The sequence below is a fragment of the Rhinoderma darwinii genome (assembly GCF_050947455.1).
Source record: "Rhinoderma darwinii isolate aRhiDar2 chromosome 5 unlocalized genomic scaffold, aRhiDar2.hap1 SUPER_5_unloc_46, whole genome shotgun sequence".
Lineage (NCBI taxonomy): Eukaryota > Metazoa > Chordata > Amphibia > Anura > Rhinodermatidae > Rhinoderma > Rhinoderma darwinii.
This window is the reverse complement of record NW_027461805.1, coordinates 194,541-222,339: the sequence shown is the minus strand read 5'-3', so window position 1 is coordinate 222,339 and position 27,799 is coordinate 194,541. Positions and strand designations below refer to the sequence as shown.

Here is a 27,799-nt window from a genome sequence, read left to right as displayed (position 1 = left end):
AGTGCTGCTCAGCAGGCAGCACTGGACTGGACTGGATTACAGCTGATACAAGGTGTGAAGGAACAAGGGGTGGCTGTGGGCATGCACTTGCTGCCGCTGCCAGTGTTTATCTGCATGGCAGCAGGGCATTTGGGCGTTGCCAGGAAGGCGTTTTTATGTAGATTCCTCCTCTTTCAGCACTGCATTGTGGTGCAAGCAAAAGAAGCAAATCCTGTCTGGCTTCCTCTCCGGCCTTTATTCACCTCCCGTGTAGCTGTGAGTGTGTGAGCCTGCAGGGCCCCATGGAATTGCCTAGAAGTAGGCTGAATCGCTGCAAGGGCTGAACAGCAGTATCGGGCAGGCTCGGGCAACGCACGGCCCGTTCGGGTTATCGCTTCTCGGCCTTTTGGCTAAGATCAAGTGTAGTATCTGTTCTTATCAGTTTAATATCTGATACGTCCCCTATCTGGGGACCATATATTAAATGGATTTTTAGAACAGGGAGATGGAAATAGAGCTTGCTCTGTCCACTCCACGCATTGACCTGGTATTGCAGTATTTCCAGGACCGGTGCACCCTTTCCTTATGTGTTGACTAAAAGCAGATTCCAAAAGTGTTTTTTGTCTTTGCTATTGTTTCTGTCTTTCTGAAGGGATCTCCCCTTTTAATCCCATTATTTCAACACCTGTTGGACAATGCATGAGTGATAATGAGCTCATTGATTAAATGCAATTAATGAATAGATTGCCACCTCTTGTTGTGTGTCGTCTGTGTTTCTGTGTTTCCGGCATTTCACATTGGAACACCTCATTCACCTTCCTTGTCTTCTCTCCGCCCTCCCTTTTAGGTAAGTTAAAGAGCTGCACCTGAGCCAGCCACCGATTGATTGATTGATTGATTGATTGATTGATTGATTGATTGATTGATTGATTGATTGATGCAGCACAACAGTCAAATAGTGGAGTGGAGTAGGGGAACAGCAAACAGCCAATAAAGCAGCCCGCCCGCTCGCCTGCCCGCCACAATGGACCTACCTGTGTACACTAGATGGATGTGATGGAATGTACTGTCGTCCCTACATTTCAAGAAGAAGTAAGAATTGCAGTTGCAACAAAGCCTTGCTTGCCTACAAAGAGAGCAGCAATTTGGATTTGTTACTATGTTACCTAGAAGAATAACAAACTGTGCAAGGATGGAGGTTGTAGGAGCAAGGAGAAGTTGTCTGTAAAGTTGGTGGATGCCTATTTTCCATTTTGCAGTCCCTTGTCTCCCTCTTGTGGCCTCCTGGAGGCAACTAGCTGTGCAAAAAAAAGACAGCCTGGCGGCCGGCTGTTGCAGTGTTGCCCTCTCAGGCAACACTGAGTGACTGACTGAGCCTCACCGTCTTATATAAAGTTCAGACGGAACTTTGCACGTGTCATAGTGGAGCCCTCAGGATTCCAGAGCCAGCTTTCTGACATCATAATGGGGCCTCAGAGATAAAAGCCTGGGCCCAGGCAGTGTTGGTCAGTGCTGCTCAGCAGGCAGCACTGGACTGGACTGGATTACAGCTGATACAAGGTGTGAAGGAACAAGGGGTGGCTGTGGGCATGCACTTGCTGCCGCTGCCAGTGTTTATCTGCATGGCAGCAGGGCATTTGGGCGTTGCCAGGAAGGCGTTTTTATGTAGATTCCTCCTCTTTCAGCACTGCATTGTGGTGCAAGCAAAAGAAGCAAATCCTGTCTGGCTTCCTCTCCGGCCTTTATTCACCTCCCGTGTAGCTGTGAGTGTGTGAGCCTGCAGGGCCCCATGGAATTGCCTCGAAGTAGGCTGAATCGCTGCAAGGGCTGAACAGCAGTATCGGGCAGGCTCGGGCAACGCGCGGCCCGTTCGGGTTATCGCTTCTCGGCCTTTTGGCTAAGATCAAGTGTAGTATCTGTTCTTATCAGTTTAATATCTGATACGTCCCCTATCTGGGGACCATATATTAAATGGATTTTTAGAACAGGGAGATGGAAATAGAGCTTGCTCTGTCCACTCCACGCATTGACCTGGTATTGCAGTATTTCCAGGACCGGTGCACCCTTTCCTTATGTGTTGACTAAAAGCAGATTACAAAAGTGTTTTTTGTCTTTGCTATTGTTTCTGTCTTTCTGAAGGGATCTCCCCTTTTAATCCCATTATTTCAACACCTGTTGGACAATGCATGAGTGATAATGAGCTCATTGATTAAATGCAATTAATGAATAGATTGCCACCTCTTGTTGTGTGTCGTCTGTGTTTCTGTGTTTCCGGCATTTCACATTGGAACACCTCATTCACCTTCCTTGTCTTCTCTCCGCCCTCCCTTTTAGGTAAGTTAAAGAGCTGCACCTGAGCCAGCCACTGATTGATTGATTGATTGATTGATTGATTGATTGATTGATTGATTGATTGATGCAGCACAACAGTCAAATAGTGGAGTGGAGTAGGGGAACAGCAAACAGCCAATAAAGCAGCCCGCCCGCTCGCCTGCCCGCCACAATGGACCTACCTGTGTACACTAGATGGATGTGATGGAATGTACTGTCGTCCCTACATTTCAAGAAGAAGTAAGAATTGCAGTTGCAACAAAGCCTTGCTTGCCTACAAAGAGAGCAGCAATTTGGATTTGTTACTATGTTACCTAGAAGAATAACAAACTGTGCAAGGATGGAGGTTGTAGGAGCAAGGAGAAGTTGTCTGTAAAGTTGGTGGATGCCTATTTTCCATTTTGCAGTCCCTTGTCTCCCTCTTGTGGCCTCCTGGAGGCAACTAGCTGTGCAAAAAAAAGACAGCCTGGCGGCCGGCTGTTGCAGTGTTGCCCTCTCAGGCAACACTGAGTGACTGACTGAGCCTCACCGTCTTATATAAAGTTCAGACGGAACTTTGCACGTGTCATAGTGGAGCCCTCAGGATTCCAGAGCCAGCTTTCTGACATCATAATGGGGCCTCAGAGATAAAAGCCTGGGCCCAGGCAGTGTTGGTCAGTGCTGCTCAGCAGGCAGCACTGGACTGGACTGGATTACAGCTGATACAAGGTGTGAAGGAACAAGGGGTGGCTGTGGGCATGCACTTGCTGCCGCTGCCAGTGTTTATCTGCATGGCAGCAGGGCATTTGGGCGTTGCCAGGAAGGCGTTTTTATGTAGATTCCTCCTCTTTCAGCACTGCATTGTGGTGCAAGCAAAAGAAGCAAATCCTGTCTGGCTTCCTCTCCGGCCTTTATTCACCTCCCGTGTAGCTGTGAGTGTGTGAGCCTGCAGGGCCCCATGGAATTGCCTAGAAGTAGGCTGAATCGCTGCAAGGGCTGAACAGCAGTATCGGGCAGGCTCGGGCAACGCGCGGCCCGTTCGGGTTATCGCTTCTCGGCCTTTTGGCTAAGATCAAGTGTAGTATCTGTTCTTATCAGTTTAATATCTGATACGTCCCCTATCTGGGGACCATATATTAAATGGATTTTTAGAACAGGGAGATGGAAATAGAGCTTGCTCTGTCCACTCCACGCATTGACCTGGTATTGCAGTATTTCCAGGACCGGTGCACCCTTTCCTTATGTGTTGACTAAAAGCAGATTCCAAAAGTGTTTTTTGTCTTTGCTATTGTTTCTGTCTTTCTGAAGGGATCTCCCCTTTTAATCCCATTATTTCAACACCTGTTGGACAATGCATGAGTGATAATGAGCTCATTGATTAAATGCAATTAATGAATAGATTGCCACCTCTTGTTGTGTGTCGTCTGTGTTTCTGTGTTTCCGGCATTTCACATTGGAACACCTCATTCACCTTCCTTGTCTTCTCTCCGCCCTCCCTTTTAGGTAAGTTAAAGAGCTGCACCTGAGCCAGCCACTGATTGATTGATTGATTGATTGATTGATTGATTGATTGATTGATGCAGCACAACAGTCAAATAGTGGAGTGGAGTAGGGGAACAGCAAACAGCCAATAAAGCAGCCCGCCCGCTCGCCTGCCCGCCACAATGGACCTACCTGTGTACACTAGATGGATGTGATGGAATGTACTGTCGTCCCTACATTTCAAGAAGAAGTAAGAATTGCAGTTGCAACAAAGCCTTGCTTGCCTACAAAGAGAGCAGCAATTTGGATTTGTTACTATGTTACCTAGAAGAATAACAAACTGTGCAAGGATGGAGGTTGTAGGAGCAAGGAGAAGTTGTCTGTAAAGTTGGTGGATGCCTATTTTCCATTTTGCAGTCCCTTGTCTCCCTCTTGTGGCCTCCTGGAGGCAACTAGCTGTGCAAAAAAAAGACAGCCTGGCGGCCGGCTGTTGCAGTGTTGCCCTCTCAGGCAACACTGAGTGACTGACTGAGCCTCACCGTCTTATATAAAGTTCAGACGGAACTTTGCACGTGTCATAGTGGAGCCCTCAGGATTCCAGAGCCAGCTTTCTGACATCATAATGGGGCCTCAGAGATAAAAGCCTGGGCCCAGGCAGTGTTGGTCAGTGCTGCTCAGCAGGCAGCACTGGACTGGACTGGATTACAGCTGATACAAGGTGTGAAGGAACAAGGGGTGGCTGTGGGCATGCACTTGCTGCCGCTGCCAGTGTTTATCTGCATGGCAGCAGGGCATTTGGGCGTTGCCAGGAAGGCGTTTTTATGTAGATTCCTCCTCTTTCAGCACTGCATTGTGGTGCAAGCAAAAGAAGCAAATCCTGTCTGGCTTCCTCTCCGGCCTTTATTCACCTCCCGTGTAGCTGTGAGTGTGTGAGCCTGCAGGGCCCCATGGAATTGCCTCGAAGTAGGCTGAATCGCTGCAAGGGCTGAACAGCAGTATCGGGCAGGCTCGGGCAACGCGCGGCCCGTTCGGGTTATCGCTTCTCGGCCTTTTGGCTAAGATCAAGTGTAGTATCTGTTCTTATCAGTTTAATATCTGATACGTCCCCTATCTGGGGACCATATATTAAATGGATTTTTAGAACAGGGAGATGGAAATAGAGCTTGCTCTGTCCACTCCACGCATTGACCTGGTATTGCAGTATTTCCAGGACCGGTGCACCCTTTCCTTATGTGTTGACTAAAAGCAGATTCCAAAAGTGTTTTTTGTCTTTGCTATTGTTTCTGTCTTTCTGAAGGGATCTCCCCTTTTAATCCCATTATTTCAACACCTGTTGGACAATGCATGAGTGATAATGAGCTCATTGATTAAATGCAATTAATGAATAGATTGCCACCTCTTGTTGTGTGTCGTCTGTGTTTCTGTGTTTCCGGCATTTCACATTGGAACACCTCATTCACCTTCCTTGTCTTCTCTCCGCCCTCCCTTTTAGGTAAGTTAAAGAGCTGCACCTGAGCCAGCCACTGATTGATTGATTGATTGATTGATTGATTGATTGATTGATGCAGCACAACAGTCAAATAGTGGAGTGGAGTAGGGGAACAGCAAACAGCCAATAAAGCAGCCCGCCCGCTCGCCTGCCCGCCACAATGGACCTACCTGTGTACACTAGATGGATGTGATGGAATGTACTGTCGTCCCTACATTTCAAGAAGAAGTAAGAATTGCAGTTGCAACAAAGCCTTGCTTGCCTACAAAGAGAGCAGCAATTTGGATTTGTTACTATGTTACCTAGAAGAATAACAAACTGTGCAAGGATGGAGGTTGTAGGAGCAAGGAGAAGTTGTCTGTAAAGTTGGTGGATGCCTATTTTCCATTTTGCAGTCCCTTGTCTCCCTCTTGTGGCCTCCTGGAGGCAACTAGCTGTGCAAAAAAAAGACAGCCTGGCGGCCGGCTGTTGCAGTGTTGCCCTCTCAGGCAACACTGAGTGACTGACTGAGCCTCACCGTCTTATATAAAGTTCAGACGGAACTTTGCACGTGTCATAGTGGAGCCCTCAGGATTCCAGAGCCAGCTTTCTGACATCATAATGGGGCCTCAGAGATAAAAGCCTGGGCCCAGGCAGTGTTGGTCAGTGCTGCTCAGCAGGCAGCACTGGACTGGACTGGATTACAGCTGATACAAGGTGTGAAGGAACAAGGGGTGGCTGTGGGCATGCACTTGCTGCCGCTGCCAGTGTTTATCTGCATGGCAGCAGGGCATTTGGGCGTTGCCAGGAAGGCGTTTTTATGTAGATTCCTCCTCTTTCAGCACTGCATTGTGGTGCAAGCAAAAGAAGCAAATCCTGTCTGGCTTCCTCTCCGGCCTTTATTCACCTCCCGTGTAGCTGTGAGTGTGTGAGCCTGCAGGGCCCCATGGAATTGCCTAGAAGTAGGCTGAATCGCTGCAAGGGCTGAACAGCAGTATCGGGCAGGCTCGGGCAACGCGCGGCCCGTTCGGGTTATCGCTTCTCGGCCTTTTGGCTAAGATCAAGTGTAGTATCTGTTCTTATCAGTTTAATATCTGATACGTCCCCTATCTGGGGACCATATATTAAATGGATTTTTAGAACAGGGAGATGGAAATAGAGCTTGCTCTGTCCACTCCACGCATTGACCTGGTATTGCAGTATTTCCAGGACCGGTGCACCCTTTCCTTATGTGTTGACTAAAAGCAGATTCCAAAAGTGTTTTTTGTCTTTGCTATTGTTTCTGTCTTTCTGAAGGGATCTCCCCTTTTAATCCCATTATTTCAACACCTGTTGGACAATGCATGAGTGATAATGAGCTCATTGATTAAATGCAATTAATGAATAGATTGCCACCTCTTGTTGTGTGTCGTCTGTGTTTCTGTGTTTCCGGCATTTCACATTGGAACACCTCATTCACCTTCCTTGTCTTCTCTCCGCCCTCCCTTTTAGGTAAGTTAAAGAGCTGCACCTGAGCCAGCCACTGATTGATTGATTGATTGATTGATTGATTGATTGATTGATGCAGCACAACAGTCAAATAGTGGAGTGGAGTAGGGGAACAGCAAACAGCCAATAAAGCAGCCCGCCCGCTCGCCTGCCCGCCACAATGGACCTACCTGTGTACACTAGATGGATGTGATGGAATGTACTGTCGTCCCTACATTTCAAGAAGAAGTAAGAATTGCAGTTGCAACAAAGCCTTGCTTGCCTACAAAGAGAGCAGCAATTTGGATTTGTTACTATGTTACCTAGAAGAATAACAAACTGTGCAAGGATGGAGGTTGTAGGAGCAAGGAGAAGTTGTCTGTAAAGTTGGTGGATGCCTATTTTCCATTTTGCAGTCCCTTGTCTCCCTCTTGTGGCCTCCTGGAGGCAACTAGCTGTGCAAAAAAAAGACAGCCTGGCGGCCGGCTGTTGCAGTGTTGCCCTCTCAGGCAACACTGAGTGACTGACTGAGCCTCACCGTCTTATATAAAGTTCAGACGGAACTTTGCACGTGTCATAGTGGAGCCCTCAGGATTCCAGAGCCAGCTTTCTGACATCATAATGGGGCCTCAGAGATAAAAGCCTGGGCCCAGGCAGTGTTGGTCAGTGCTGCTCAGCAGGCAGCACTGGACTGGACTGGATTACAGCTGATACAAGGTGTGAAGGAACAAGGGGTGGCTGTGGGCATGCACTTGCTGCCGCTGCCAGTGTTTATCTGCATGGCAGCAGGGCATTTGGGCGTTGCCAGGAAGGCGTTTTTATGTAGATTCCTCCTCTTTCAGCACTGCATTGTGGTGCAAGCAAAAGAAGCAAATCCTGTCTGGCTTCCTCTCCGGCCTTTATTCACCTCCCGTGTAGCTGTGAGTGTGTGAGCCTGCAGGGCCCCATGGAATTGCCTAGAAGTAGGCTGAATCGCTGCAAGGGCTGAACAGCAGTATCGGGCAGGCTCGGGCAACGCGCGGCCCGTTCGGGTTATCGCTTCTCGGCCTTTTGGCTAAGATCAAGTGTAGTATCTGTTCTTATCAGTTTAATATCTGATACGTCCCCTATCTGGGGACCATATATTAAATGGATTTTTAGAACAGGGAGATGGAAATAGAGCTTGCTCTGTCCACTCCACGCATTGACCTGGTATTGCAGTATTTCCAGGACCGGTGCACCCTTTCCTTATGTGTTGACTAAAAGCAGATTCCAAAAGTGTTTTTTGTCTTTGCTATTGTTTCTGTCTTCATGAAGGGATCTCCCCTTTTAATCCCATTATTTCAACACCTGTTGGACAATGCATGAGTGATAATGAGCTCATTGATTAAATGCAATTAATGAATAGATTGCCACCTCTTGTTGTGTGTCGTCTGTGTTTCTGTGTTTCCGGCATTTCACATTGGAACACCTCATTCACCTTCCTTGTCTTCTCTCCGCCCTCCCTTTTAGGTAAGTTAAAGAGCTGCACCTGAGCCAGCCACTGATTGATTGATTGATTGATTGATTGATTGATTGATTGATTGATTGATTGATTGATTGATGCAGCACAACAGTCAAATAGTGGAGTGGAGTAGGGGAACAGCAAACAGCCAATAAAGCAGCCCGCCCGCTCGCCTGCCCGCCACAATGGACCTACCTGTGTACACTAGATGGATGTGATGGAATGTACTGTCGTCCCTACATTTCAAGAAGAAGTAAGAATTGCAGTTGCAACAAAGCCTTGCTTGCCTACAAAGAGAGGAGCTATTTGGATTTGTTACTATGTTACCTAGAAGAATAACAAACTGTGCAAGGATGGAGGTTGTAGGAGCAAGGAGAAGTTGTCTGTAAAGTTGGTGGATGCCTATTTTCCATTTTGCAGTCCCTTGTCTCCCTCTTGTGGCCTCCTGGAGGCAACTAGCTGTGCAAAAAAAAGACAGCCTGGCGGCCGGCTGTTGCAGTGTTGCCCTCTCAGGCAACACTGAGTGACTGACTGAGCCTCACCGTCTTATATAAAGTTCAGACGGAACTTTGCACGTGTCATAGTGGAGCCCTCAGGATTCCAGAGCCAGCTTTCTGACATCATAATGGGGCCTCAGAGATAAAAGCCTGGGCCCAGGCAGTGTTGGTCAGTGCTGCTCAGCAGGCAGCACTGGACTGGACTGGATTACAGCTGATACAAGGTGTGAAGGAACAAGGGGTGGCTGTGGGCATGCACTTGCTGCCGCTGCCAGTGTTTATCTGCATGGCAGCAGGGCATTTGGGCGTTGCCAGGAAGGCGTTTTTATGTAGATTCCTCCTCTTTCAGCACTGCATTGTGGTGCAAGCAAAAGAAGCAAATCCTGTCTGGCTTCCTCTCCGGCCTTTATTCACCTCCCGTGTAGCTGTGAGTGTGTGAGCCTGCAGGGCCCCATGGAATTGCCTAGAAGTAGGCTGAATCGCTGCAAGGGCTGAACAGCAGTATCGGGCAGGCTCGGGCAACGCGCGGCCCGTTCGGGTTATCGCTTCTCGGCCTTTTGGCTAAGATCAAGTGTAGTATCTGTTCTTATCAGTTTAATATCTGATACGTCCCCTATCTGGGGACCATATATTAAATGGATTTTTAGAACAGGGAGATGGAAATAGAGCTTGCTCTGTCCACTCCACGCATTGACCTGGTATTGCAGTATTTCCAGGACCGGTGCACCCTTTCCTTATGTGTTGACTAAAAACAGATTCCAAAAGTGTTTTTTGTCTTTGCTATTGTTTCTGTCTTTCTGAAGGGATCTCCCCTTTTAATCCCATTATTTCAACACCTGTTGGACAATGCATGAGTGATAATGAGCTCATTGATTAAATGCAATTAATGAATAGATTGCCACCTCTTGTTGTGTGTCGTCTGTGTTTCTGTGTTTCCGGCATTTCACATTGGAACACCTCATTCACCTTCCTTGTCTTCTCTCCGCCCTCCCTTTTAGGTAAGTTAAAGAGCTGCACCTGAGCCAGCCACTGATTGATTGATTGATTGATTGATTGATTGATTGATTGATGCAGCACAACAGTCAAATAGTGGAGTGGAGTAGGGGAACAGCAAACAGCCAATAAAGCAGCCCGCCCGCTCGCCTGCCCGCCACAATGGACCTACCTGTGTACACTAGATGGATGTGATGGAATGTACTGTCGTCCCTACATTTCAAGAAGAAGTAAGAATTGCAGTTGCAACAAAGCCTTGCTTGCCTACAAAGAGAGCAGCAATTTGGATTTGTTACTATGTTACCTAGAAGAATAACAAACTGTGCAAGGATGGAGGTTGTAGGAGCAAGGAGAAGTTGTCTGTAAAGTTGGTGGATGCCTATTTTCCATTTTGCAGTCCATTGTCTCCCTCTTGTGGCCTCCTGGAGGCAACTAGCTGTGCAAAAAAAAGACAGCCTGGCGGCCGGCTGTTGCAGTGTTGCCCTCTCAGGCAACACTGAGTGACTGACTGAGCCTCACCGTCTTATATAAAGTTCAGACGGAACTTTGCACGTGTCATAGTGGAGCCCTCAGGATTCCAGAGCCAGCTTTCTGACATCATAATGGGGCCTCAGAGATAAAAGCCTGGGCCCAGGCAGTGTTGGTCAGTGCTGCTCAGCAGGCAGCACTGGACTGGACTGGATTACAGCTGATACAAGGTGTGAAGGAACAAGGGGTGGCTGTGGGCATGCACTTGCTGCCGCTGCCAGTGTTTATCTGCATGGCAGCAGGGCATTTGGGCGTTGCCAGGAAGGCGTTTTTATGTAGATTCCTCCTCTTTCAGCACTGCATTGTGGTGCAAGCAAAAGAAGCAAATCCTGTCTGGCTTCCTCTCCGGCCTTTATTCACCTCCCGTGTAGCTGTGAGTGTGTGAGCCTGCAGGGCCCCATGGAATTGCCTAGAAGTAGGCTGAATCGCTGCAAGGGCTGAACAGCAGTATCGGGCAGGCTCGGGCAACGCGCGGCCCGTTCGGGTTATCGCTTCTCGGCCTTTTGGCTAAGATCAAGTGTAGTATCTGTTCTTATCAGTTTAATATCTGATACGTCCCCTATCTGGGGACCATATATTAAATGGATTTTTAGAACAGGGAGATGGAAATAGAGCTTGCTCTGTCCACTCCACGCATTGACCTGGTATTGCAGTATTTCCAGGACCGGTGCACCCTTTCCTTATGTGTTGACTAAAAACAGATTCCAAAAGTGTTTTTTGTCTTTGCTATTGTTTCTGTCTTTCTGAAGGGATCTCCCCTTTTAATCCCATTATTTCAACACCTGTTGGACAATGCATGAGTGATAATGAGCTCATTGATTAAATGCAATTAATGAATAGATTGCCACCTCTTGTTGTGTGTCGTCTGTGTTTCTGTGTTTCCGGCATTTCACATTGGAACACCTCATTCACCTTCCTTGTCTTCTCTCCGCCCTCCCTTTTAGGTAAGTTAAAGAGCTGCACCTGAGCCAGCCACTGATTGATTGATTGATTGATTGATTGATTGATTGATTGATTGATGCAGCACAACAGTCAAATAGTGGAGTGGAGTAGGGGAACAGCAAACAGCCAATAAAGCAGCCCGCCCGCTCGCCTGCCCGCCACAATGGACCTACCTGTGTACACTAGATGGATGTGATGGAATGTACTGTCGTCCCTACATTTCAAGAAGAAGTAAGAATTGCAGTTGCAACAAAGCCTTGCTTGCCTACAAAGAGAGCAGCAATTTGGATTTGTTACTATGTTACCTAGAAGAATAACAAACTGTGCAAGGATGGAGGTTGTAGGAGCAAGGAGAAGTTGTCTGTAAAGTTGGTGGATGCCTATTTTCCATTTTGCAGTCCCTTGTCTCCCTCTTGTGGCCTCCTGGAGGCAACTAGCTGTGCAAAAAAAAGACAGCCTGGCGGCCGGCTGTTGCAGTGTTGCCCTCTCAGGCAACACTGAGTGACTGACTGAGCCTCACCGTCTTATATAAAGTTCAGACGGAACTTTGCACGTGTCATAGTGGAGCCCTCAGGATTCCAGAGCCAGCTTTCTGACATCATAATGGGGCCTCAGAGATAAAAGCCTGGGCCCAGGCAGTGTTGGTCAGTGCTGCTCAGCAGGCAGCACTGGACTGGACTGGATTACAGCTGATACAAGGTGTGAAGGAACAAGGGGTGGCTGTGGGCATGCACTTGCTGCCGCTGCCAGTGTTTATCTGCATGGCAGCAGGGCATTTGGGCGTTGCCAGGAAGGCGTTTTTATGTAGATTCCTCCTCTTTCAGCACTGCATTGTGGTGCAAGCAAAAGAAGCAAATCCTGTCTGGCTTCCTCTCCGGCCTTTATTCACCTCCCGTGTAGCTGTGAGTGTGTGAGCCTGCAGGGCCCCATGGAATTGCCTAGAAGTAGGCTGAATCGCTGCAAGGGCTGAACAGCAGTATCGGGCAGGCTCGGGCAACGCGCGGCCCGTTCGGGTTATCGCTTCTCGGCCTTTTGGCTAAGATCAAGTGTAGTATCTGTTCTTATCAGTTTAATATCTGATACGTCCCCTATCTGGGGACCATATATTAAATGGATTTTTAGAACAGGGAGATGGAAATAGAGCTTGCTCTGTCCACTCCACGCATTGACCTGGTATTGCAGTATTTCCAGGACCGGTGCACCCTTTCCTTATGTGTTGACTAAAAGCAGATTCCAAAAGTGTTTTTTGTCTTTGCTATTGTTTCTGTCTTTCTGAAGGGATCTCCCCTTTTAATCCCATTATTTCAACACCTGTTGGACAATGCATGAGTGATAATGAGCTCATTGATTAAATGCAATTAATGAATAGATTGCCACCTCTTGTTGTGTGTCGTCTGTGTTTCTGTGTTTCCGGCATTTCACATTGGAACACCTCATTCACCTTCCTTGTCTTCTCTCCGCCCTCCCTTTTAGGTAAGTTAAAGAGCTGCACCTGAGCCAGCCACTGATTGATTGATTGATTGATTGATTGATTGATTGATTGATTGATTGATTGATTGATTGATGCAGCACAACAGTCAAATAGTGGAGTGGAGTAGGGGAACAGCAAACAGCCAATAAAGCAGCCCGCCCGCTCGCCTGCCCGCCACAATGGACCTACCTGTGTACACTAGATGGATGTGATGGAATGTACTGTCGTCCCTACATTTCAAGAAGAAGTAAGAATTGCAGTTGCAACAAAGCCTTGCTTGCCTACAAAGAGAGCAGCAATTTGGATTTGTTACTATGTTACCTAGAAGAATAACAAACTGTGCAAGGATGGAGGTTGTAGGAGCAAGGAGAAGTTGTCTGTAAAGTTGGTGGATGCCTATTTTCCATTTTGCAGTCCCTTGTCTCCCTCTTGTGGCCTCCTGGAGGCAACTAGCTGTGCAAAAAAAAGACAGCCTGGCGGCCGGCTGTTGCAGTGTTGCCCTCTCAGGCAACACTGAGTGACTGACTGAGCCTCACCGTCTTATATAAAGTTCAGACGGAACTTTGCACGTGTCATAGTGGAGCCCTCAGGATTCCAGAGCCAGCTTTCTGACATCATAATGGGGCCTCAGAGATAAAAGCCTGGGCCCAGGCAGTGTTGGTCAGTGCTGCTCAGCAGGCAGCACTGGACTGGACTGGATTACAGCTGATACAAGGTGTGAAGGAACAAGGGGTGGCTGTGGGCATGCACTTGCTGCCGCTGCCAGTGTTTATCTGCATGGCAGCAGGGCATTTGGGCGTTGCCAGGAAGGCGTTTTTATGTAGATTCCTCCTCTTTCAGCACTGCATTGTGGTGCAAGCAAAAGAAGCAAATCCTGTCTGGCTTCCTCTCCGGCCTTTATTCACCTCCCGTGTAGCTGTGAGTGTGTGAGCCTGCAGGGCCCCATGGAATTGCCTAGAAGTAGGCTGAATCGCTGCAAGGGCTGAACAGCAGTATCGGGCAGGCTCGGGCAACGCGCGGCCCGTTCGGGTTATCGCTTCTCGGCCTTTTGGCTAAGATCAAGTGTAGTATCTGTTCTTATCAGTTTAATATCTGATACGTCCCCTATCTGGGGACCATATATTAAATGGATTTTTAGAACAGGGAGATGGAAATAGAGCTTGCTCTGTCCACTCCACGCATTGACCTGGTATTGCAGTATTTCTAGGACCGGTGCACCCTTTCCTTATGTGTTGACTAAAAGCAGATTCCAAAAGTGTTTTTTGTCTTTGCTATTGTTTCTGTCTTTCTGAAGGGATCTCCCCTTTTAATCCCATTATTTCAACACCTGTTGGACAATGCATGAGTGATAATGAGCTCATTGATTAAATGCAATTAATGAATAGATTGCCACCTCTTGTTGTGTGTCGTCTGTGTTTCTGTGTTTCCGGCATTTCACATTGGAACACCTCATTCACCTTCCTTGTCTTCTCTCCGCCCTCCCTTTTAGGTAAGTTAAAGAGCTGCACCTGAGCCAGCCACTGATTGATTGATTGATTGATTGATTGATTGATTGATTGATTGATTGATGCAGCACAACAGTCAAATAGTGGAGTGGAGTAGGGGAACAGCAAACAGCCAATAAAGCAGCCCGCCCGCTCGCCTGCCCGCCACAATGGACCTACCTGTGTACACTAGATGGATGTGATGGAATGTACTGTCGTCCCTACATTTCAAGAAGAAGTAAGAATTGCAGTTGCAACAAAGCCTTGCTTGCCTACAAAGAGAGCAGCAATTTGGATTTGTTACTATGTTACCTAGAAGAATAACAAACTGTGCAAGGATGGAGGTTGTAGGAGCAAGGAGAAGTTGTCTGTAAAGTTGGTGGATGCCTATTTTCCATTTTGCAGTCCCTTGTCTCCCTCTTGTGGCCTCCTGGAGGCAACTAGCTGTGCAAAAAAAAGACAGCCTGGCGGCCGGCTGTTGCAGTGTTGCCCTCTCAGGCAACACTGAGTGACTGACTGAGCCTCACCGTCTTATATAAAGTTCAGACGGAACTTTGCACGTGTCATAGTGGAGCCCTCAGGATTCCAGAGCCAGCTTTCTGACATCATAATGGGGCCTCAGAGATAAAAGCCTGGGCCCAGGCAGTGTTGGTCAGTGCTGCTCAGCAGGCAGCACTGGACTGGACTGGATTACAGCTGATACAAGGTGTGAAGGAACAAGGGGTGGCTGTGGGCATGCACTTGCTGCCGCTGCCAGTGTTTATCTGCATGGCAGCAGGGCATTTGGGCGTTGCCAGGAAGGCGTTTTTATGTAGATTCCTCCTCTTTCAGCACTGCATTGTGGTGCAAGCAAAAGAAGCAAATCCTGTCTGGCTTCCTCTCCGGCCTTTATTCACCTCCCGTGTAGCTGTGAGTGTGTGAGCCTGCAGGGCCCCATGGAATTGCCTAGAAGTAGGCTGAATCGCTGCAAGGGCTGAACAGCAGTATCGGGCAGGCTCGGGCAACGCGCGGCCCGTTCGGGTTATCGCTTCTCGGCCTTTTGGCTAAGATCAAGTGTAGTATCTGTTCTTATCAGTTTAATATCTGATACGTCCCCTATCTGGGGACCATATATTAAATGGATTTTTAGAACAGGGAGATGGAAATAGAGCTTGCTCTGTCCACTCCACGCATTGACCTGGTATTGCAGTATTTCCAGGACCGGTGCACCCTTTCCTTATGTGTTGACTAAAAGCAGATTCCAAAAGTGTTTTTTGTCTTTGCTATTGTTTCTGTCTTTCTGAAGGGATCTCCCCTTTTAATCCCATTATTTCAACACCTGTTGGACAATGCATGAGTGATAATGAGCTCATTGATTAAATGCAATTAATGAATAGATTGCCACCTCTTGTTGTGTGTCGTCTGTGTTTCTGTGTTTCCGGCATTTCACATTGGAACACGTGTCGTCTGTGTTTCTGTGTTTCCGGCATTTCACATTGGAACACCTCATTCACCTTCCTTGTCTTCTCTCCGCCCTCCCTTTTAGGTAAGTTAAAGAGCTGCACCTGAGCCAGCCACTGATTGATTGATTGATTGATTGATTGATTGATTGATTGATTGATTGATTGATTGATGCAGCACAACAGTCAAATAGTGGAGTGGAGTAGGGGAACAGCAAACAGCCAATAAAGCAGCCCGCCCGCTCGCCTGCCCGCCACAATGGACCTACCTGTGTACACTAGATGGATGTGATGGAATGTACTGTCGTCCCTACATTTCAAGAAGAAGTAAGAATTGCTGTTGCAACAAAGCCTTGCTTGCCTACAAAGAGAGCAGCAATTTGGATTTGTTACTATGTTACCTAGAAGAATAACAAACTGTGCAAGGATGGAGGTTGTAGGAGCAAGGAGAAGTTGTCTGTAAAGTTGGTGGATGCCTATTTTCCATTTTGCAGTCCCTTGTCTCCCTCTTGTGGCCTCCTGGAGGCAACTAGCTGTGCAAAAAAAAGACAGCCTGGCGGCCGGCTGTTGCAGTGTTGCCCTCTCAGGCAACACTGAGTGACTGACTGAGCCTCACCGTCTTATATAAAGTTCAGACGGAACTTTGCACGTGTCATAGTGGAGCCCTCAGGATTCCAGAGCCAGCTTTCTGACATCATAATGGGGCCTCAGAGATAAAAGCCTGGGCCCAGGCAGTGTTGGTCAGTGCTGCTCAGCAGGCAGCACTGGACTGGACTGGATTACAGCTGATACAAGGTGTGAAGGAACAAGGGGTGGCTGTGGGCATGCACTTGCTGCCGCTGCCAGTGTTTATCTGCATGGCAGCAGGGCATTTGGGCGTTGCCAGGAAGGCGTTTTTATGTAGATTCCTCCTCTTTCAGCACTGCATTGTGGTGCAAGCAAAAGAAGCAAATCCTGTCTGGCTTCCTCTCCGGCCTTTATTCACCTCCCGTGTAGCTGTGAGTGTGTGAGCCTGCAGGGCCCCATGGAATTGCCTAGAAGTAGGCTGAATCGCTGCAAGGGCTGAACAGCAGTATCGGGCAGGCTCGGGCAACGCGCGGCCCGTTCGGGTTATCGCTTCTCGGCCTTTTGGCTAAGATCAAGTGTAGTATCTGTTCTTATCAGTTTAATATCTGATACGTCCCCTATCTGGGGACCATATATTAAATGGATTTTTAGAACAGGGAGATGGAAATAGAGCTTGCTCTGTCCACTCCACGCATTGACCTGGTATTGCAGTATTTCCAGGACCGGTGCACCCTTTCCTTATGTGTTGACTAAAAGCAGATTCCAAAAGTGTTTTTTGTCTTTGCTATTGTTTCTGTCTTTCTGAAGGGATCTCCCCTTTTAATCCCATTATTTCAACACCTGTTGGACAATGCATGAGTGATAATGAGCTCATTGATTAAATGCAATTAATGAATAGATTGCCACCTCTTGTTGTGTGTCGTCTGTGTTTCTGTGTTTCCGGCATTTCACATTGGAACACCTCATTCACCTTCCTTGTCTTCTCTCCGCCCTCCCTTTTAGGTAAGTTAAAGAGCTGCACCTGAGCCAGCCACTGATTGATTGATTGATTGATTGATTGATTGATTGATTGATTGATTGATTGATGCAGCACAACAGTCAAATAGTGGAGTGGAGTAGGGGAACAGCAAACAGCCAATAAAGCAGCCCGCCCGCTCGCCTGCCCGCCACAATGGACCTACCTGTGTACACTAGATGGATGTGATGGAATGTACTGTCGTCCCTACATTTCAAGAAGAAGTAAGAATTGCAGTTGCAACAAAGCCTTGCTTGCCTACAAAGAGAGCAGCAATTTGGATTTGTTACTATGTTACCTAGAAGAATAACAAACTGTGCAAGGATGAAGGTTGTAGGAGCAAGGAGAAGTTGTCTGTAAAGTTGGTGGATGCCTATTTTCCATTTTGCAGTCCCTTGTCTCCCTCTTGTGGCCTCCTGGAGGCAACTAGCTGTGCAAAAAAAAGACAGCCTGGCGGCCGGCTGTTGCAGTGTTGCCCTCTCAGGCAACACTGAGTGACTGACTGAGCCTCACCGTCTTATATAAAGTTCAGACGGAACTTTGCACGTGTCATAGTGGAGCCCTCAGGATTCCAGAGCCAGCTTTCTGACATCATAATGGGGCCTCAGAGATAAAAGCCTGGGCCCAGGCAGTGTTGGTCAGTGCTGCTCAGCAGGCAGCACTGGACTGGACTGGATTACAGCTGATACAAGGTGTGAAGGAACAAGGGGTGGCTGTGGGCATGCACTTGCTGCCGCTGCCAGTGTTTATCTGCATGGCAGCAGGGCATTTGGGCGTTGCCAGGAAGGCGTTTTTATGTAGATTCCTCCTCTTTCAGCACTGCATTGTGGTGCAAGCAAAAGAAGCAAATCCTGTCTGGCTTCCTCTCCGGCCTTTATTCACCTCCCGTGTAGCTGTGAGTGTGTGAGCCTGCAGGGCCCCATGGAATTGCCTAGAAGTAGGCTGAATCGCTGCAAGGGCTGAACAGCAGTATCGGGCAGGCTCGGGCAACGCGCGGCCCGTTCGGGTTATCGCTTCTCGGCCTTTTGGCTAAGATCAAGTGTAGTATCTGTTCTTATCAGTTTAATATCTGATACGTCCCCTATCTGGGGACCATATATTAAATGGATTTTTAGAACAGGGAGATGGAAATAGAGCTTGCTCTGTCCACTCCACGCATTGACCTGGTATTGCAGTATTTCCAGGACCGGTGCACCCTTTCCTTATGTGTTGACTAAAAGCAGATTCCAAAAGTGTTTTTTGTCTTTGCTATTGTTTCTGTCTTTCTGAAGGGATCTCCCCTTTTAATCCCATTATTTCAACACCTGTTGGACAATGCATGAGTGATAATGAGCTCATTGATTAAATGCAATTAATGAATAGATTGCCACCTCTTGTTGTGTGTCGTCTGTGTTTCTGTGTTTCCGGCATTTCACATTGGAACACCTCATTCACCTTCCTTGTCTTCTCTCCGCCCTCCCTTTTAGGTAAGTTAAAGAGCTGCACCTGAGCCAGCCACTGATTGATTGATTGATTGATTGATTGATTGATTGATTGATTGATTGATGCAGCACAACAGTCAAATAGTGGAGTGGAGTAGGGGAACAGCAAACAGCCAATAGTGGAGTGGAGTAGGGGAACAGCAAACAGCCAATAAAGCAGCCCGCCCGCTCGCCTGCCCGCCACAATGGACCTACCTGTGTACACTAGATGGATGTGATGGAATGTACTGTCGTCCCTACATTTCAAGAAGAAGTAAGAATTGCAGTTGCAACAAAGCCTTGCTTGCCTACAAAGAGAGCAGCAATTTGGATTTGTTACTATGTTACCTAGAAGAATAACAAACTGTGCAAGGATGGAGGTTGTAGGAGCAAGGAGAAGTTGTCTGTAAAGTTGGTGGATGCCTATTTTCCATTTTGCAGTCCCTTGTCTCCCTCTTGTGGCCTCCTGGAGGCAACTAGCTGTGCAAAAAAAAGACAGCCTGGCGGCCGGCTGTTGCAGTGTTGCCCTCTCAGGCAACACTGAGTGACTGACTGAGCCTCACCGTCTTATATAAAGTTCAGACGGAACTTTGCACGTGTCATAGTGGAGCCCTCAGGATTCCAGAGCCAGCTTTCTGACATCATAATGGGGCCTCAGAGATAAAAGCCTGGGCCCAGGCAGTGTTGGTCAGTGCTGCTCAGCAGGCAGCACTGGACTGGACTGGATTACAGCTGATACAAGGTGTGAAGGAACAAGGGGTGGCTGTGGGCATGCACTTGCTGCCGCTGCCAGTGTTTATCTGCATGGCAGCAGGGCATTTGGGCGTTGCCAGGAAGGCGTTTTTATGTAGATTCCTCCTCTTTCAGCACTGCATTGTGGTGCAAGCAAAAGAAGCAAATCCTGTCTGGCTTCCTCTCCGGCCTTTATTCACCTCCCGTGTAGCTGTGAGTGTGTGAGCCTGCAGGGCCCCATGGAATTGCCTAGAAGTAGGCTGAATCGCTGCAAGGGCTGAACAGCAGTATCGGGCAGGCTCGGGCAACGCGCGGCCCGTTCGGGTTATCGCTTCTCGGCCTTTTGGCTAAGATCAAGTGTAGTATCTGTTCTTATCAGTTTAATATCTGATACGTCCCCTATCTGGGGACCATATATTAAATGGATTTTTAGAACAGGGAGATGGAAATAGAGCTTGCTCTGTCCACTCCACGCATTGACCTGGTATTGCAGTATTTCCAGGACCGGTGCACCCTTTCCTTATGTGTTGACTAAAAGCAGATTCCAAAAGTGTTTTTTGTCTTTGCTATTGTTTCTGTCTTTCTGAAGGGATCTCCCCTTTTAATCCCATTATTTCAACACCTGTTGGACAATGCATGAGTGATAATGAGCTCATTGATTAAATGCAATTAATGAATAGATTGCCACCTCTTGTTGTGTGTCGTCTGTGTTTCTGTGTTTCCGGCATTTCACATTGGAACACCTCATTCACCTTCCTTGTCTTCTCTCCGCCCTCCCTTTTAGGTAAGTTAAAGAGCTGCACCTGAGCCAGCCACTGATTGATTGATTGATTGATTGATTGATTGATTGATTGATTGATTGATTGATTGATGCAGCACAACAGTCAAATAGTGGAGTGGAGTAGGGGAACAGCAAACAGCCAATAAAGCAGCCCGCCCGCTCGCCTGCCCGCCACAATGGACCTACCTGTGTACACTAGATGGATGTGATGGAATGTACTGTCGTCCCTACATTTCAAGAAGAAGTAAGAATTGCAGTTGCAACAAAGCCTTGCTTGCCTACAAAGAGAGCAGCAATTTGGATTTGTTACTATGTTACCTAGAAGAATAACAAACTGTGCAAGGATGGAGGTTGTAGGAGCAAGGAGAAGTTGTCTGTAAAGTTGGTGGATGCCTATTTTCCATTTTGCAGTCCCTTGTCTCCCTCTTGTGGCCTCCTGGAGGCAACTAGCTGTGCAAAAAAAAGACAGCCTGGCGGCTGGCTGTTGCAGTGTTGCCCTCTCAGGCAACACTGAGTGACTGACTGAGCCTCACCGTCTTATATAAAGTTCAGACGGAACTTTGCACGTGTCATAGTGGAGCCCTCAGGATTCCAGAGCCAGCTTTCTGACATCATAATGGGGCCTCAGAGATAAAAGCCTGGGCCCAGGCAGTGTTGGTCAGTGCTGCTCAGCAGGCAGCACTGGACTGGACTGGATTACAGCTGATACAAGGTGTGAAGGAACAAGGGGTGGCTGTGGGCATGCACTTGCTGCCGCTGCCAGTGTTTATCTGCATGGCAGCATGGCATTTGGGCGTTGCCAGGAAGGCGTTTTTATGTAGATTCCTCTTCTTTCAGCACTGCATTGTGGTGCAAGCAAAAGAAGCAAATCCTGTCTGGCTTCCTCTCCGGCCTTTATTCACCTCCCGTGTAGCTGTGAGTGTGTGAGCCTGCAGGGCCCCATGGAATTGCCTAGAAGTAGGCTGAATCGCTGCAAGGGCTGAACAGCAGTATCGGGCAGGCTCGGGCAACGCGCGGCCCGTTCGGGTTATCGCTTCTCGGCCTTTTGGCTAAGATCAAGTGTAGTATCTGTTCTTATCAGTTTAATATCTGATACGTCCCCTATCTGGGGACCATATATTAAATGGATTTTTAGAACAGGGAGATGGAAATAGAGCTTGCTCTGTCCACTCCACGCATTGACCTGGTATTGCAGTATTTCCAGGACCGGTGCACCCTTTCCTTATGTGTTGACTAAAAGCAGATTCCAAAAGTGTTTTTTGTCTTTGCTATTGTTTCTGTCTTTCTGAAGGGATCTCCCCTTTTAATCCCATTATTTCAACACCTGTTGGACAATGCATGAGTGATAATGAGCTCATTGATTAAATGCAATTAATGAATAGATTGCCACCTCTTGTTGTGTGTCGTCTGTGTTTCTGTGTTTCCGGCATTTCACATTGGAACACCTCATTCACCTTCCTTGTCTTCTCTCCGCCCTCCCTTTTAGGTAAGTTAAAGAGCTGCACCTGAGCCAGCCACTGATTGATTGATTGATTGATTGATTGATTGATTGATTGATTGATTGATTGATTGATGCAGCACAACAGTCAAATAGTGGAGTGGAGTAGGGGAACAGCAAACAGCTAATAAAGCAGCCCGCCCGCTCGCCTGCCCGCCACAATGGACCTACCTGTGTACACTAGATGGATGTGATGGAATGTACTGTCGTCCCTACATTTCAAGAAGAAGTAAGAATTGCAGTTGCAACAAAGCCTTGCTTGCCTACAAAGAGAGCAGCAATTTGGATTTGTTACTATGTTACCTAGAAGAATAACAAACTGTGCAAGGATGGAGGTTGTAGGAGCAAGGAGAAGTTGTCTGTAAAGTTGGTGGATGCCTATTTTCCATTTTGCAGTCCCTTGTCTCCCTCTTGTGGCCTCCTGGAGGCAACTAGCTGTGCAAAAAAAAGACAGCCTGGCGGCCGGCTGTTGCAGTGTTGCCCTCTCAGGCAACACTGAGTGACTGACTGAGCCTCACCGTCTTATATAAAGTTCAGACGGAACTTTGCACGTGTCATAGTGGAGCCCTCAGGATTCCAGAGCCAGCTTTCTGACATCATAATGGGGCCTCAGAGATAAAAGCCTGGGCCCAGGCAGTGTTGGTCAGTGCTGCTCAGCAGGCAGCACTGGACTGGACTGGATTACAGCTGATACAAGGTGTGAAGGAACAAGGGGTGGCTGTGGGCATGCACTTGCTGCCGCTGCCAGTGTTTATCTGCATGGCAGCAGGGCATTTGGGCGTTGCCAGGAAGGCATTTTTATGTAGATTCCTCCTCTTTCAGCACTGCATTGTGGTGCAAGCAAAAGAAGCAAATCCTGTCTGGCTTCCTCTCCGGCCTTTATTCACCTCCCGTGTAGCTGTGAGTGTGTGAGCCTGCAGGGCCCCATGGAATTGCCTAGAAGTAGGCTGAATCGCTGCAAGGGCTGAACAGCAGTATCGGGCAGGCTCGGGCAACGCGCGGCCCGTTCGGGTTATCGCTTCTCGGCCTTTTGGCTAAGATCAAGTGTAGTATCTGTTCTTATCAGTTTAATATCTGATACGTCCCCTATCTGGGGACCATATATTAAATGGATTTTTAGAACAGGGAGATGGAAATAGAGCTTGCTCTGTCCACTCCACGCATTGACCTGGTATTGCAGTATTTCCAGGACCGGTGCACCCTTTCCTTATGTGTTGACTAAAAGCAGATTCCAAAAGTGTTTTTTGTCTTTGCTATTGTTTCTGTCTTTCTGAAGGGATCTCCCCTTTTAATCCCATTATTTCAACACCTGTTGGACAATGCATGAGTGATAATGAGCTCATTGATTAAATGCAATTAATGAATAGATTGCCACCTCTTGTTGTGTGTCGTCTGTGTTTCTGTGTTTCCGGCATTTCACATTGGAACACCTCATTCACCTTCCTTGTCTTCTCTCCGCCCTCCCTTTTAGGTAAGTTAAAGAGCTGCACCTGAGCCAGCCACTGATTGATTGATTGATTGATTGATTGATTGATGCAGCACAACAGTCAAATAGTGGAGTGGAGTAGGGGAACAGCAAACAGCCAATAAAGCAGCCCGCCCGCTCGCCTGTCCGCCACAATGGACCTACCTGTGTACACTAGATGGATGTGATGGAATGTACTGTCGTCCCTACATTTCAAGAAGAAGTAAGAATTGCAGTTGCAACAAAGCCTTGCTTGCCTACAAAGAGAGCAGCAATTTGGATTTGTTACTATGTTACCTAGAAGAATAACAAACTGTGCAAGGATGGAGGTTGTAGGAGCAAGGAGAAGTGGTCTGTAAAGTTGGTGGATGCCTATTTTCCATTTTGCAGTCCCTTGTCTCCCTCTTGTGGCCTCCTGGAGGCAACTAGCTGTGCAAAAAAAAGACAGCCTGGCGGCCGGCTGTTGCAGTGTTGCCCTCTCAGGCAACACTGAGTGACTGACTGAGCCTCACCGTCTTATATAAAGTTCAGACGGAACTTTGCACGTGTCATAGTGGAGCCCTCAGGATTCCAGAGCCAGCTTTCTGACATCATAATGGGGCCTCAGAGATAAAAGCCTGGGCCCAGGCAGTGTTGGTCAGTGCTGCTCAGCAGGCAGCACTGGACTGGACTGGATTACAGCTGATACAAGGTGTGAAGGAACAAGGGGTGGCTGTGGGCATGCACTTGCTGCCGCTGCCAGTGTTTATCTGCATGGCAGCAGGGCATTTGGGCGTTGCCAGGAAGGCGTTTTTATGTAGATTCCTCCTCTTTCAGCACTGCATTGTGGTGCAAGCAAAAGAAGCAAATCCTGTCTGGCTTCCTCTCCGGCCTTTATTCACCTCCCGTGTAGCTGTGAGTGTGTGAGCCTGCAGGGCCCCATGGAATTGCCTAGAAGTAGGCTGAATCGCTGCAAGGGCTGAACAGCAGTATCGGGCAGGCTCGGGCAACGCGCGGCCCGTTCGGGTTATCGCTTCTCGGCCTTTTGGCTAAGATCAAGTGTAGTATCTGTTCTTATCAGTTTAATATCTGATACGTCCCCTATCTGGGGACCATATATTAAATGGATTTTTAGAACAGGGAGATGGAAATAGAGCTTGCTCTGTCCACTCCACGCATTGACCTGGTATTGCAGTATTTCCAGGACCGGTGCACCCTTTCCTTATGTGTTGACTAAAAGCAGATTCCAAAAGTGTTTTTTGTCTTTGCTATTGTTTCTGTCTTTCTGAAGGGATCTCCCCTTTTAATCCCATTATTTCAACACCTGTTGGACAATGCATGAGTGATAATGAGCTCATTGATTAAATGCAATTAATGAATAGATTGCCACCTCTTGTTGTGTGTCGTCTGTGTTTCTGTGTTTCCGGCATTTCACATTGGAACACCTCATTCACCTTCCTTGTCTTCTCTCCGCCCTCCCTTTTAGGTAAGTTAAAGAGCTGCACCTGAGCCAGCCACTGATTGATTGATTGATTGATTGATTGATTGATTGATTGATTGATTGATTGATTGATGCAGCACAACAGTCAAATAGTGGAGTGGAGTAGGGGAACAGCAAACAGCCAATAAAGCAGCCCGCCCGCTCGCCTGCCCGCCACAATGGACCTACCTGTGTACACTAGATGGATGTGATGGAATGTACTGTCGTCCCTACATTTCAAGAAGAAGTAAGAATTGCAGTTGCAACAAAGCCTTGCTTGCCTACAAAGAGAGCAGCAATTTGGATTTGTTACTATGTTACCTAGAAGAATAACAAACTGTGCAAGGATGGAGGTTGTAGGAGCAAGGAGAAGTTGTCTGTAAAGTTGGTGGATGCCTATTTTCCATTTTGCAGTCCCTTGTCTCCCTCTTGTGGCCTCCTGGAGGCAACTAGCTGTGCAAAAAAAAGACAGCCTGGCGGCCGGCTGTTGCAGTGTTGCCCTCTCAGGCAACACTGAGTGACTGACTGAGCCTCACCGTCTTATATAAAGTTCAGACGGAACTTTGCACGTGTCATAGTGGAGCCCTCAGGATTCCAGAGCCAGCTTTCTGACATCATAATGGGGCCTCAGAGATAAAAGCCTGGGCCCAGGCAGTGTTGGTCAGTGCTGCTCAGCAGGCAGCACTGGACTGGACTGGATTACAGCTGATACAAGGTGTGAAGGAACAAGGGGTGGCTGTGGGCATGCACTTGCTGCCGCTGCCAGTGTTTATCTGCATGGCAGCAGGGCATTTGGGCGTTGCCAGGAAGGCGTTTTTATGTAGATTCCTCCTCTTTCAGCACTGCATTGTGGTGCAAGCAAAAGAAGCAAATCCTGTCTGGCTTCCTCTCCGGCCTTTATTCACCTCCCGTGTAGCTGTGAGTGTGTGAGCCTGCAGGGCCCCATGGAATTGCCTAGAAGTAGGCTGAATCGCTGCAAGGGCTGAACAGCAGTATCGGGCAGGCTCGGGCAACGCGCGGCCCGTTCGGGTTATCGCTTCTCGGCCTTTTGGCTAAGATCAAGTGTAGTATCTGTTCTTATCAGTTTAATATCTGATACGTCCCCTATCTGGGGACCATATATTAAATGGATTTTTAGAACAGGGAGATGGAAATAGAGCTTGCTCTGTCCACTCCACGCATTGACCTGGTATTGCAGTATTTCCAGGACCGGTGCACCCTTTCCTTATGTGTTGACTAAAAGCAGATTCCAAAAGTGTTTTTTGTCTTTGCTATTGTTTCTGTCTTTCTGAAGGGATCTCCCCTTTTAATCCCATTATTTCAACACCTGTTGGACAATGCATGAGTGATAATGAGCTCATTGATTAAATGCAATTAATGAATAGATTGCCACCTCTTGTTGTGTGTCGTCTGTGTTTCTGTGTTTCCGGCATTTCACATTGGAACACCTCATTCACCTTCCTTGTCTTCTCTCCGCCCTCCCTTTTAGGTAAGTTAAAGAGCTGCACCTGAGCCAGCCACTGATTGATTGATTGATTGATTGATTGATTGATTGATTGATTGATTGATTGATTGATGCAGCACAACAGTCAAATAGTGGAGTGGAGTAGGGGAACAGCAAACAGCCAATAAAGCAGCCCGCCCGCTCGCCTGCCCGCCACAATGGACCTACCTGTGTACACTAGATGGATGTGATGGAATGTACTGTCGTCCCTACATTTCAAGAAGAAGTAAGAATTGCAGTTGCAACAAAGCCTTGCTTGCCTACAAAGAGAGCAGCAATTTGGATTTGTTACTATGTTACCTAGAAGAATAACAAACTGTGCAAGGATGGAGGTTGTAGGAGCAAGGAGAAGTTGTCTGTAAAGTTGGTGGATGCCTATTTTCCATTTTGCAGTCCCTTGTCTCCCTCTTGTGGCCTCCTGGAGGCAACTAGCTGTGCAAAAAAAAGACAGCCTGGCGGCCGGCTGTTGCAGTGTTGCCCTCTCAGGCAACACTGAGTGACTGACTGAGCCTCACCGTCTTATATAAAGTTCAGACGGAACTTTGCACGTGTCATAGTGGAGCCCTCAGGATTCCAGAGCCAGCTTTCTGACATCATAATGGGGCCTCAGAGATAAAAGCCTGGGCCCAGGCAGTGTTGGTCAGTGCTGCTCAGCAGGCAGCACTGGACTGGACTGGATTACAGCTGATACAAGGTGTGAAGGAACAAGGGGTGGCTGTGGGCATGCACTTGCTGCCGCTGCCAGTGTTTATCTGCATGGCAGCAGGGCATTTGGGCGTTGCCAGGAAGGCGTTTTTATGTAGATTCCTCCTCTTTCAGCACTGCATTGTGGTGCAAGCAAAAGAAGCAAATCCTGTCTGGCTTCCTCTCCGGCCTTTATTCACCTCCCGTGTAGCTGTGAGTGTGTGAGCCTGCAGGGCCCCATGGAATTGCCTAGAAGTAGGCTGAATCGCTGCAAGGGCTGAACAGCAGTATCGGGCAGGCTCGGGCAACACGCGGCCCGTTCGGGTTATCGCTTCTCGGCCTTTTGGCTAAGATCAAGTGTAGTATCTGTTCTTATCAGTTTAATATCTGATACGTCCCCTATCTGGGGACCATATATTAAATGGATTTTTAGAACAGGGAGATGGAAATAGAGCTTGCTCTGTCCACTCCACGCATTGACCTGGTATTGCAGTATTTCCAGGACCGGTGCACCCTTTCCTTATGTGTTGACTAAAAGCAGATTCCAAAAGTGTTTTTTGTCTTTGCTATTGTTTCTGTCTTTCTGAAGGGATCTCCCCTTTTAATCCCATTATTTCAACACCTGTTGGACAATGCATGAGTGATAATGAGCTGAATAGATTGCCACCTCTTGTTGTGTGTCGTCTGTGTTTCTGTGTTTCCGGCATTTCACATTGGAACACCTCATTCACCTTCCTTGTCTTCTCTCCGCCCTCCCTTTTAGGTAAGTTAAAGAGCTGCACCTGAGCCAGCCACTGATTGATTGATTGATTGATTGATTGATTGATTGATTGATTGATTGATGCAGCACAACAGTCAAATAGTGGAGTGGAGTAGGGGAACAGCAAACAGCCAATAAAGCAGCCCGCCCGCTCGCCTGCCCGCCACAATGGACCTACCTGTGTACACTAGATGGATGTGATGGAATGTACTGTCGTCCCTACATTTCAAGAAGAAGTAAGAATTGCAGTTGCAACAAAGCCTTGCTTGCCTACAAAGAGAGCAGCAATTTGGATTTGTTACTATGTTACCTAGAAGAATAACAAACTGTG

At 47.8% G+C, this 27,799-nt stretch overlaps 19 non-coding genes across 19 annotated transcripts; all 19 read left to right on the top strand.

Moving 5' to 3' along the window:
* The first annotated feature begins 369 nt into the window (after positions 1–369).
* LOC142694583 (U2 spliceosomal RNA) lies at positions 370–560 on the top strand. The gene has a single exon (XR_012862780.1). It is a non-coding gene; the product is annotated as a U2 spliceosomal RNA (small nuclear RNA).
* A 1,296-nt stretch (positions 561–1,856) lies between these two features.
* LOC142694582 (U2 spliceosomal RNA) lies at positions 1,857–2,047 on the top strand. Its single transcript, XR_012862779.1, has one exon. It is a non-coding gene; the product is annotated as a U2 spliceosomal RNA (small nuclear RNA).
* A 1,288-nt stretch (positions 2,048–3,335) lies between these two features.
* Positions 3,336–3,526, top strand: LOC142694581 (U2 spliceosomal RNA). Its single transcript, XR_012862778.1, has one exon. It is a non-coding gene; the product is annotated as a U2 spliceosomal RNA (small nuclear RNA).
* Positions 3,527–4,806: 1,280 nt separating this feature from the next.
* LOC142694580 (U2 spliceosomal RNA) lies at positions 4,807–4,997 on the top strand. Its single transcript, XR_012862777.1, has one exon. It is a non-coding gene; the product is annotated as a U2 spliceosomal RNA (small nuclear RNA).
* Positions 4,998–6,273: 1,276 nt separating this feature from the next.
* Positions 6,274–6,464, top strand: LOC142694579 (U2 spliceosomal RNA). The gene has a single exon (XR_012862776.1). It is a non-coding gene; the product is annotated as a U2 spliceosomal RNA (small nuclear RNA).
* Positions 6,465–7,740: 1,276 nt separating this feature from the next.
* LOC142694578 (U2 spliceosomal RNA) lies at positions 7,741–7,931 on the top strand. Its single transcript, XR_012862775.1, has one exon. It is a non-coding gene; the product is annotated as a U2 spliceosomal RNA (small nuclear RNA).
* Positions 7,932–9,227: 1,296 nt separating this feature from the next.
* On the top strand, positions 9,228–9,418 carry LOC142694576 (U2 spliceosomal RNA). Its single transcript, XR_012862773.1, has one exon. It is a non-coding gene; the product is annotated as a U2 spliceosomal RNA (small nuclear RNA).
* A 1,276-nt stretch (positions 9,419–10,694) lies between these two features.
* LOC142694575 (U2 spliceosomal RNA) lies at positions 10,695–10,885 on the top strand. The gene has a single exon (XR_012862772.1). It is a non-coding gene; the product is annotated as a U2 spliceosomal RNA (small nuclear RNA).
* Positions 10,886–12,165: 1,280 nt separating this feature from the next.
* LOC142694573 (U2 spliceosomal RNA) lies at positions 12,166–12,356 on the top strand. Its single transcript, XR_012862771.1, has one exon. It is a non-coding gene; the product is annotated as a U2 spliceosomal RNA (small nuclear RNA).
* Positions 12,357–13,652: 1,296 nt separating this feature from the next.
* LOC142694404 (U2 spliceosomal RNA) lies at positions 13,653–13,843 on the top strand. The gene has a single exon (XR_012862647.1). It is a non-coding gene; the product is annotated as a U2 spliceosomal RNA (small nuclear RNA).
* Positions 13,844–15,127: 1,284 nt separating this feature from the next.
* LOC142694572 (U2 spliceosomal RNA) lies at positions 15,128–15,318 on the top strand. Its single transcript, XR_012862770.1, has one exon. It is a non-coding gene; the product is annotated as a U2 spliceosomal RNA (small nuclear RNA).
* Positions 15,319–16,655: 1,337 nt separating this feature from the next.
* Positions 16,656–16,846, top strand: LOC142694571 (U2 spliceosomal RNA). Its single transcript, XR_012862769.1, has one exon. It is a non-coding gene; the product is annotated as a U2 spliceosomal RNA (small nuclear RNA).
* Positions 16,847–18,134: 1,288 nt separating this feature from the next.
* On the top strand, positions 18,135–18,325 carry LOC142694570 (U2 spliceosomal RNA). The gene has a single exon (XR_012862768.1). It is a non-coding gene; the product is annotated as a U2 spliceosomal RNA (small nuclear RNA).
* A 1,319-nt stretch (positions 18,326–19,644) lies between these two features.
* Positions 19,645–19,835, top strand: LOC142694569 (U2 spliceosomal RNA). The gene has a single exon (XR_012862767.1). It is a non-coding gene; the product is annotated as a U2 spliceosomal RNA (small nuclear RNA).
* Positions 19,836–21,127: 1,292 nt separating this feature from the next.
* On the top strand, positions 21,128–21,318 carry LOC142694568 (U2 spliceosomal RNA). Its single transcript, XR_012862766.1, has one exon. It is a non-coding gene; the product is annotated as a U2 spliceosomal RNA (small nuclear RNA).
* Positions 21,319–22,610: 1,292 nt separating this feature from the next.
* On the top strand, positions 22,611–22,801 carry LOC142694567 (U2 spliceosomal RNA). The gene has a single exon (XR_012862765.1). It is a non-coding gene; the product is annotated as a U2 spliceosomal RNA (small nuclear RNA).
* Positions 22,802–24,069: 1,268 nt separating this feature from the next.
* Positions 24,070–24,260, top strand: LOC142694566 (U2 spliceosomal RNA). The gene has a single exon (XR_012862764.1). It is a non-coding gene; the product is annotated as a U2 spliceosomal RNA (small nuclear RNA).
* Positions 24,261–25,552: 1,292 nt separating this feature from the next.
* On the top strand, positions 25,553–25,743 carry LOC142694564 (U2 spliceosomal RNA). The gene has a single exon (XR_012862762.1). It is a non-coding gene; the product is annotated as a U2 spliceosomal RNA (small nuclear RNA).
* A 1,292-nt stretch (positions 25,744–27,035) lies between these two features.
* On the top strand, positions 27,036–27,226 carry LOC142694562 (U2 spliceosomal RNA). The gene has a single exon (XR_012862761.1). It is a non-coding gene; the product is annotated as a U2 spliceosomal RNA (small nuclear RNA).
* Positions 27,227–27,799: the final 573 nt, after the last annotated feature.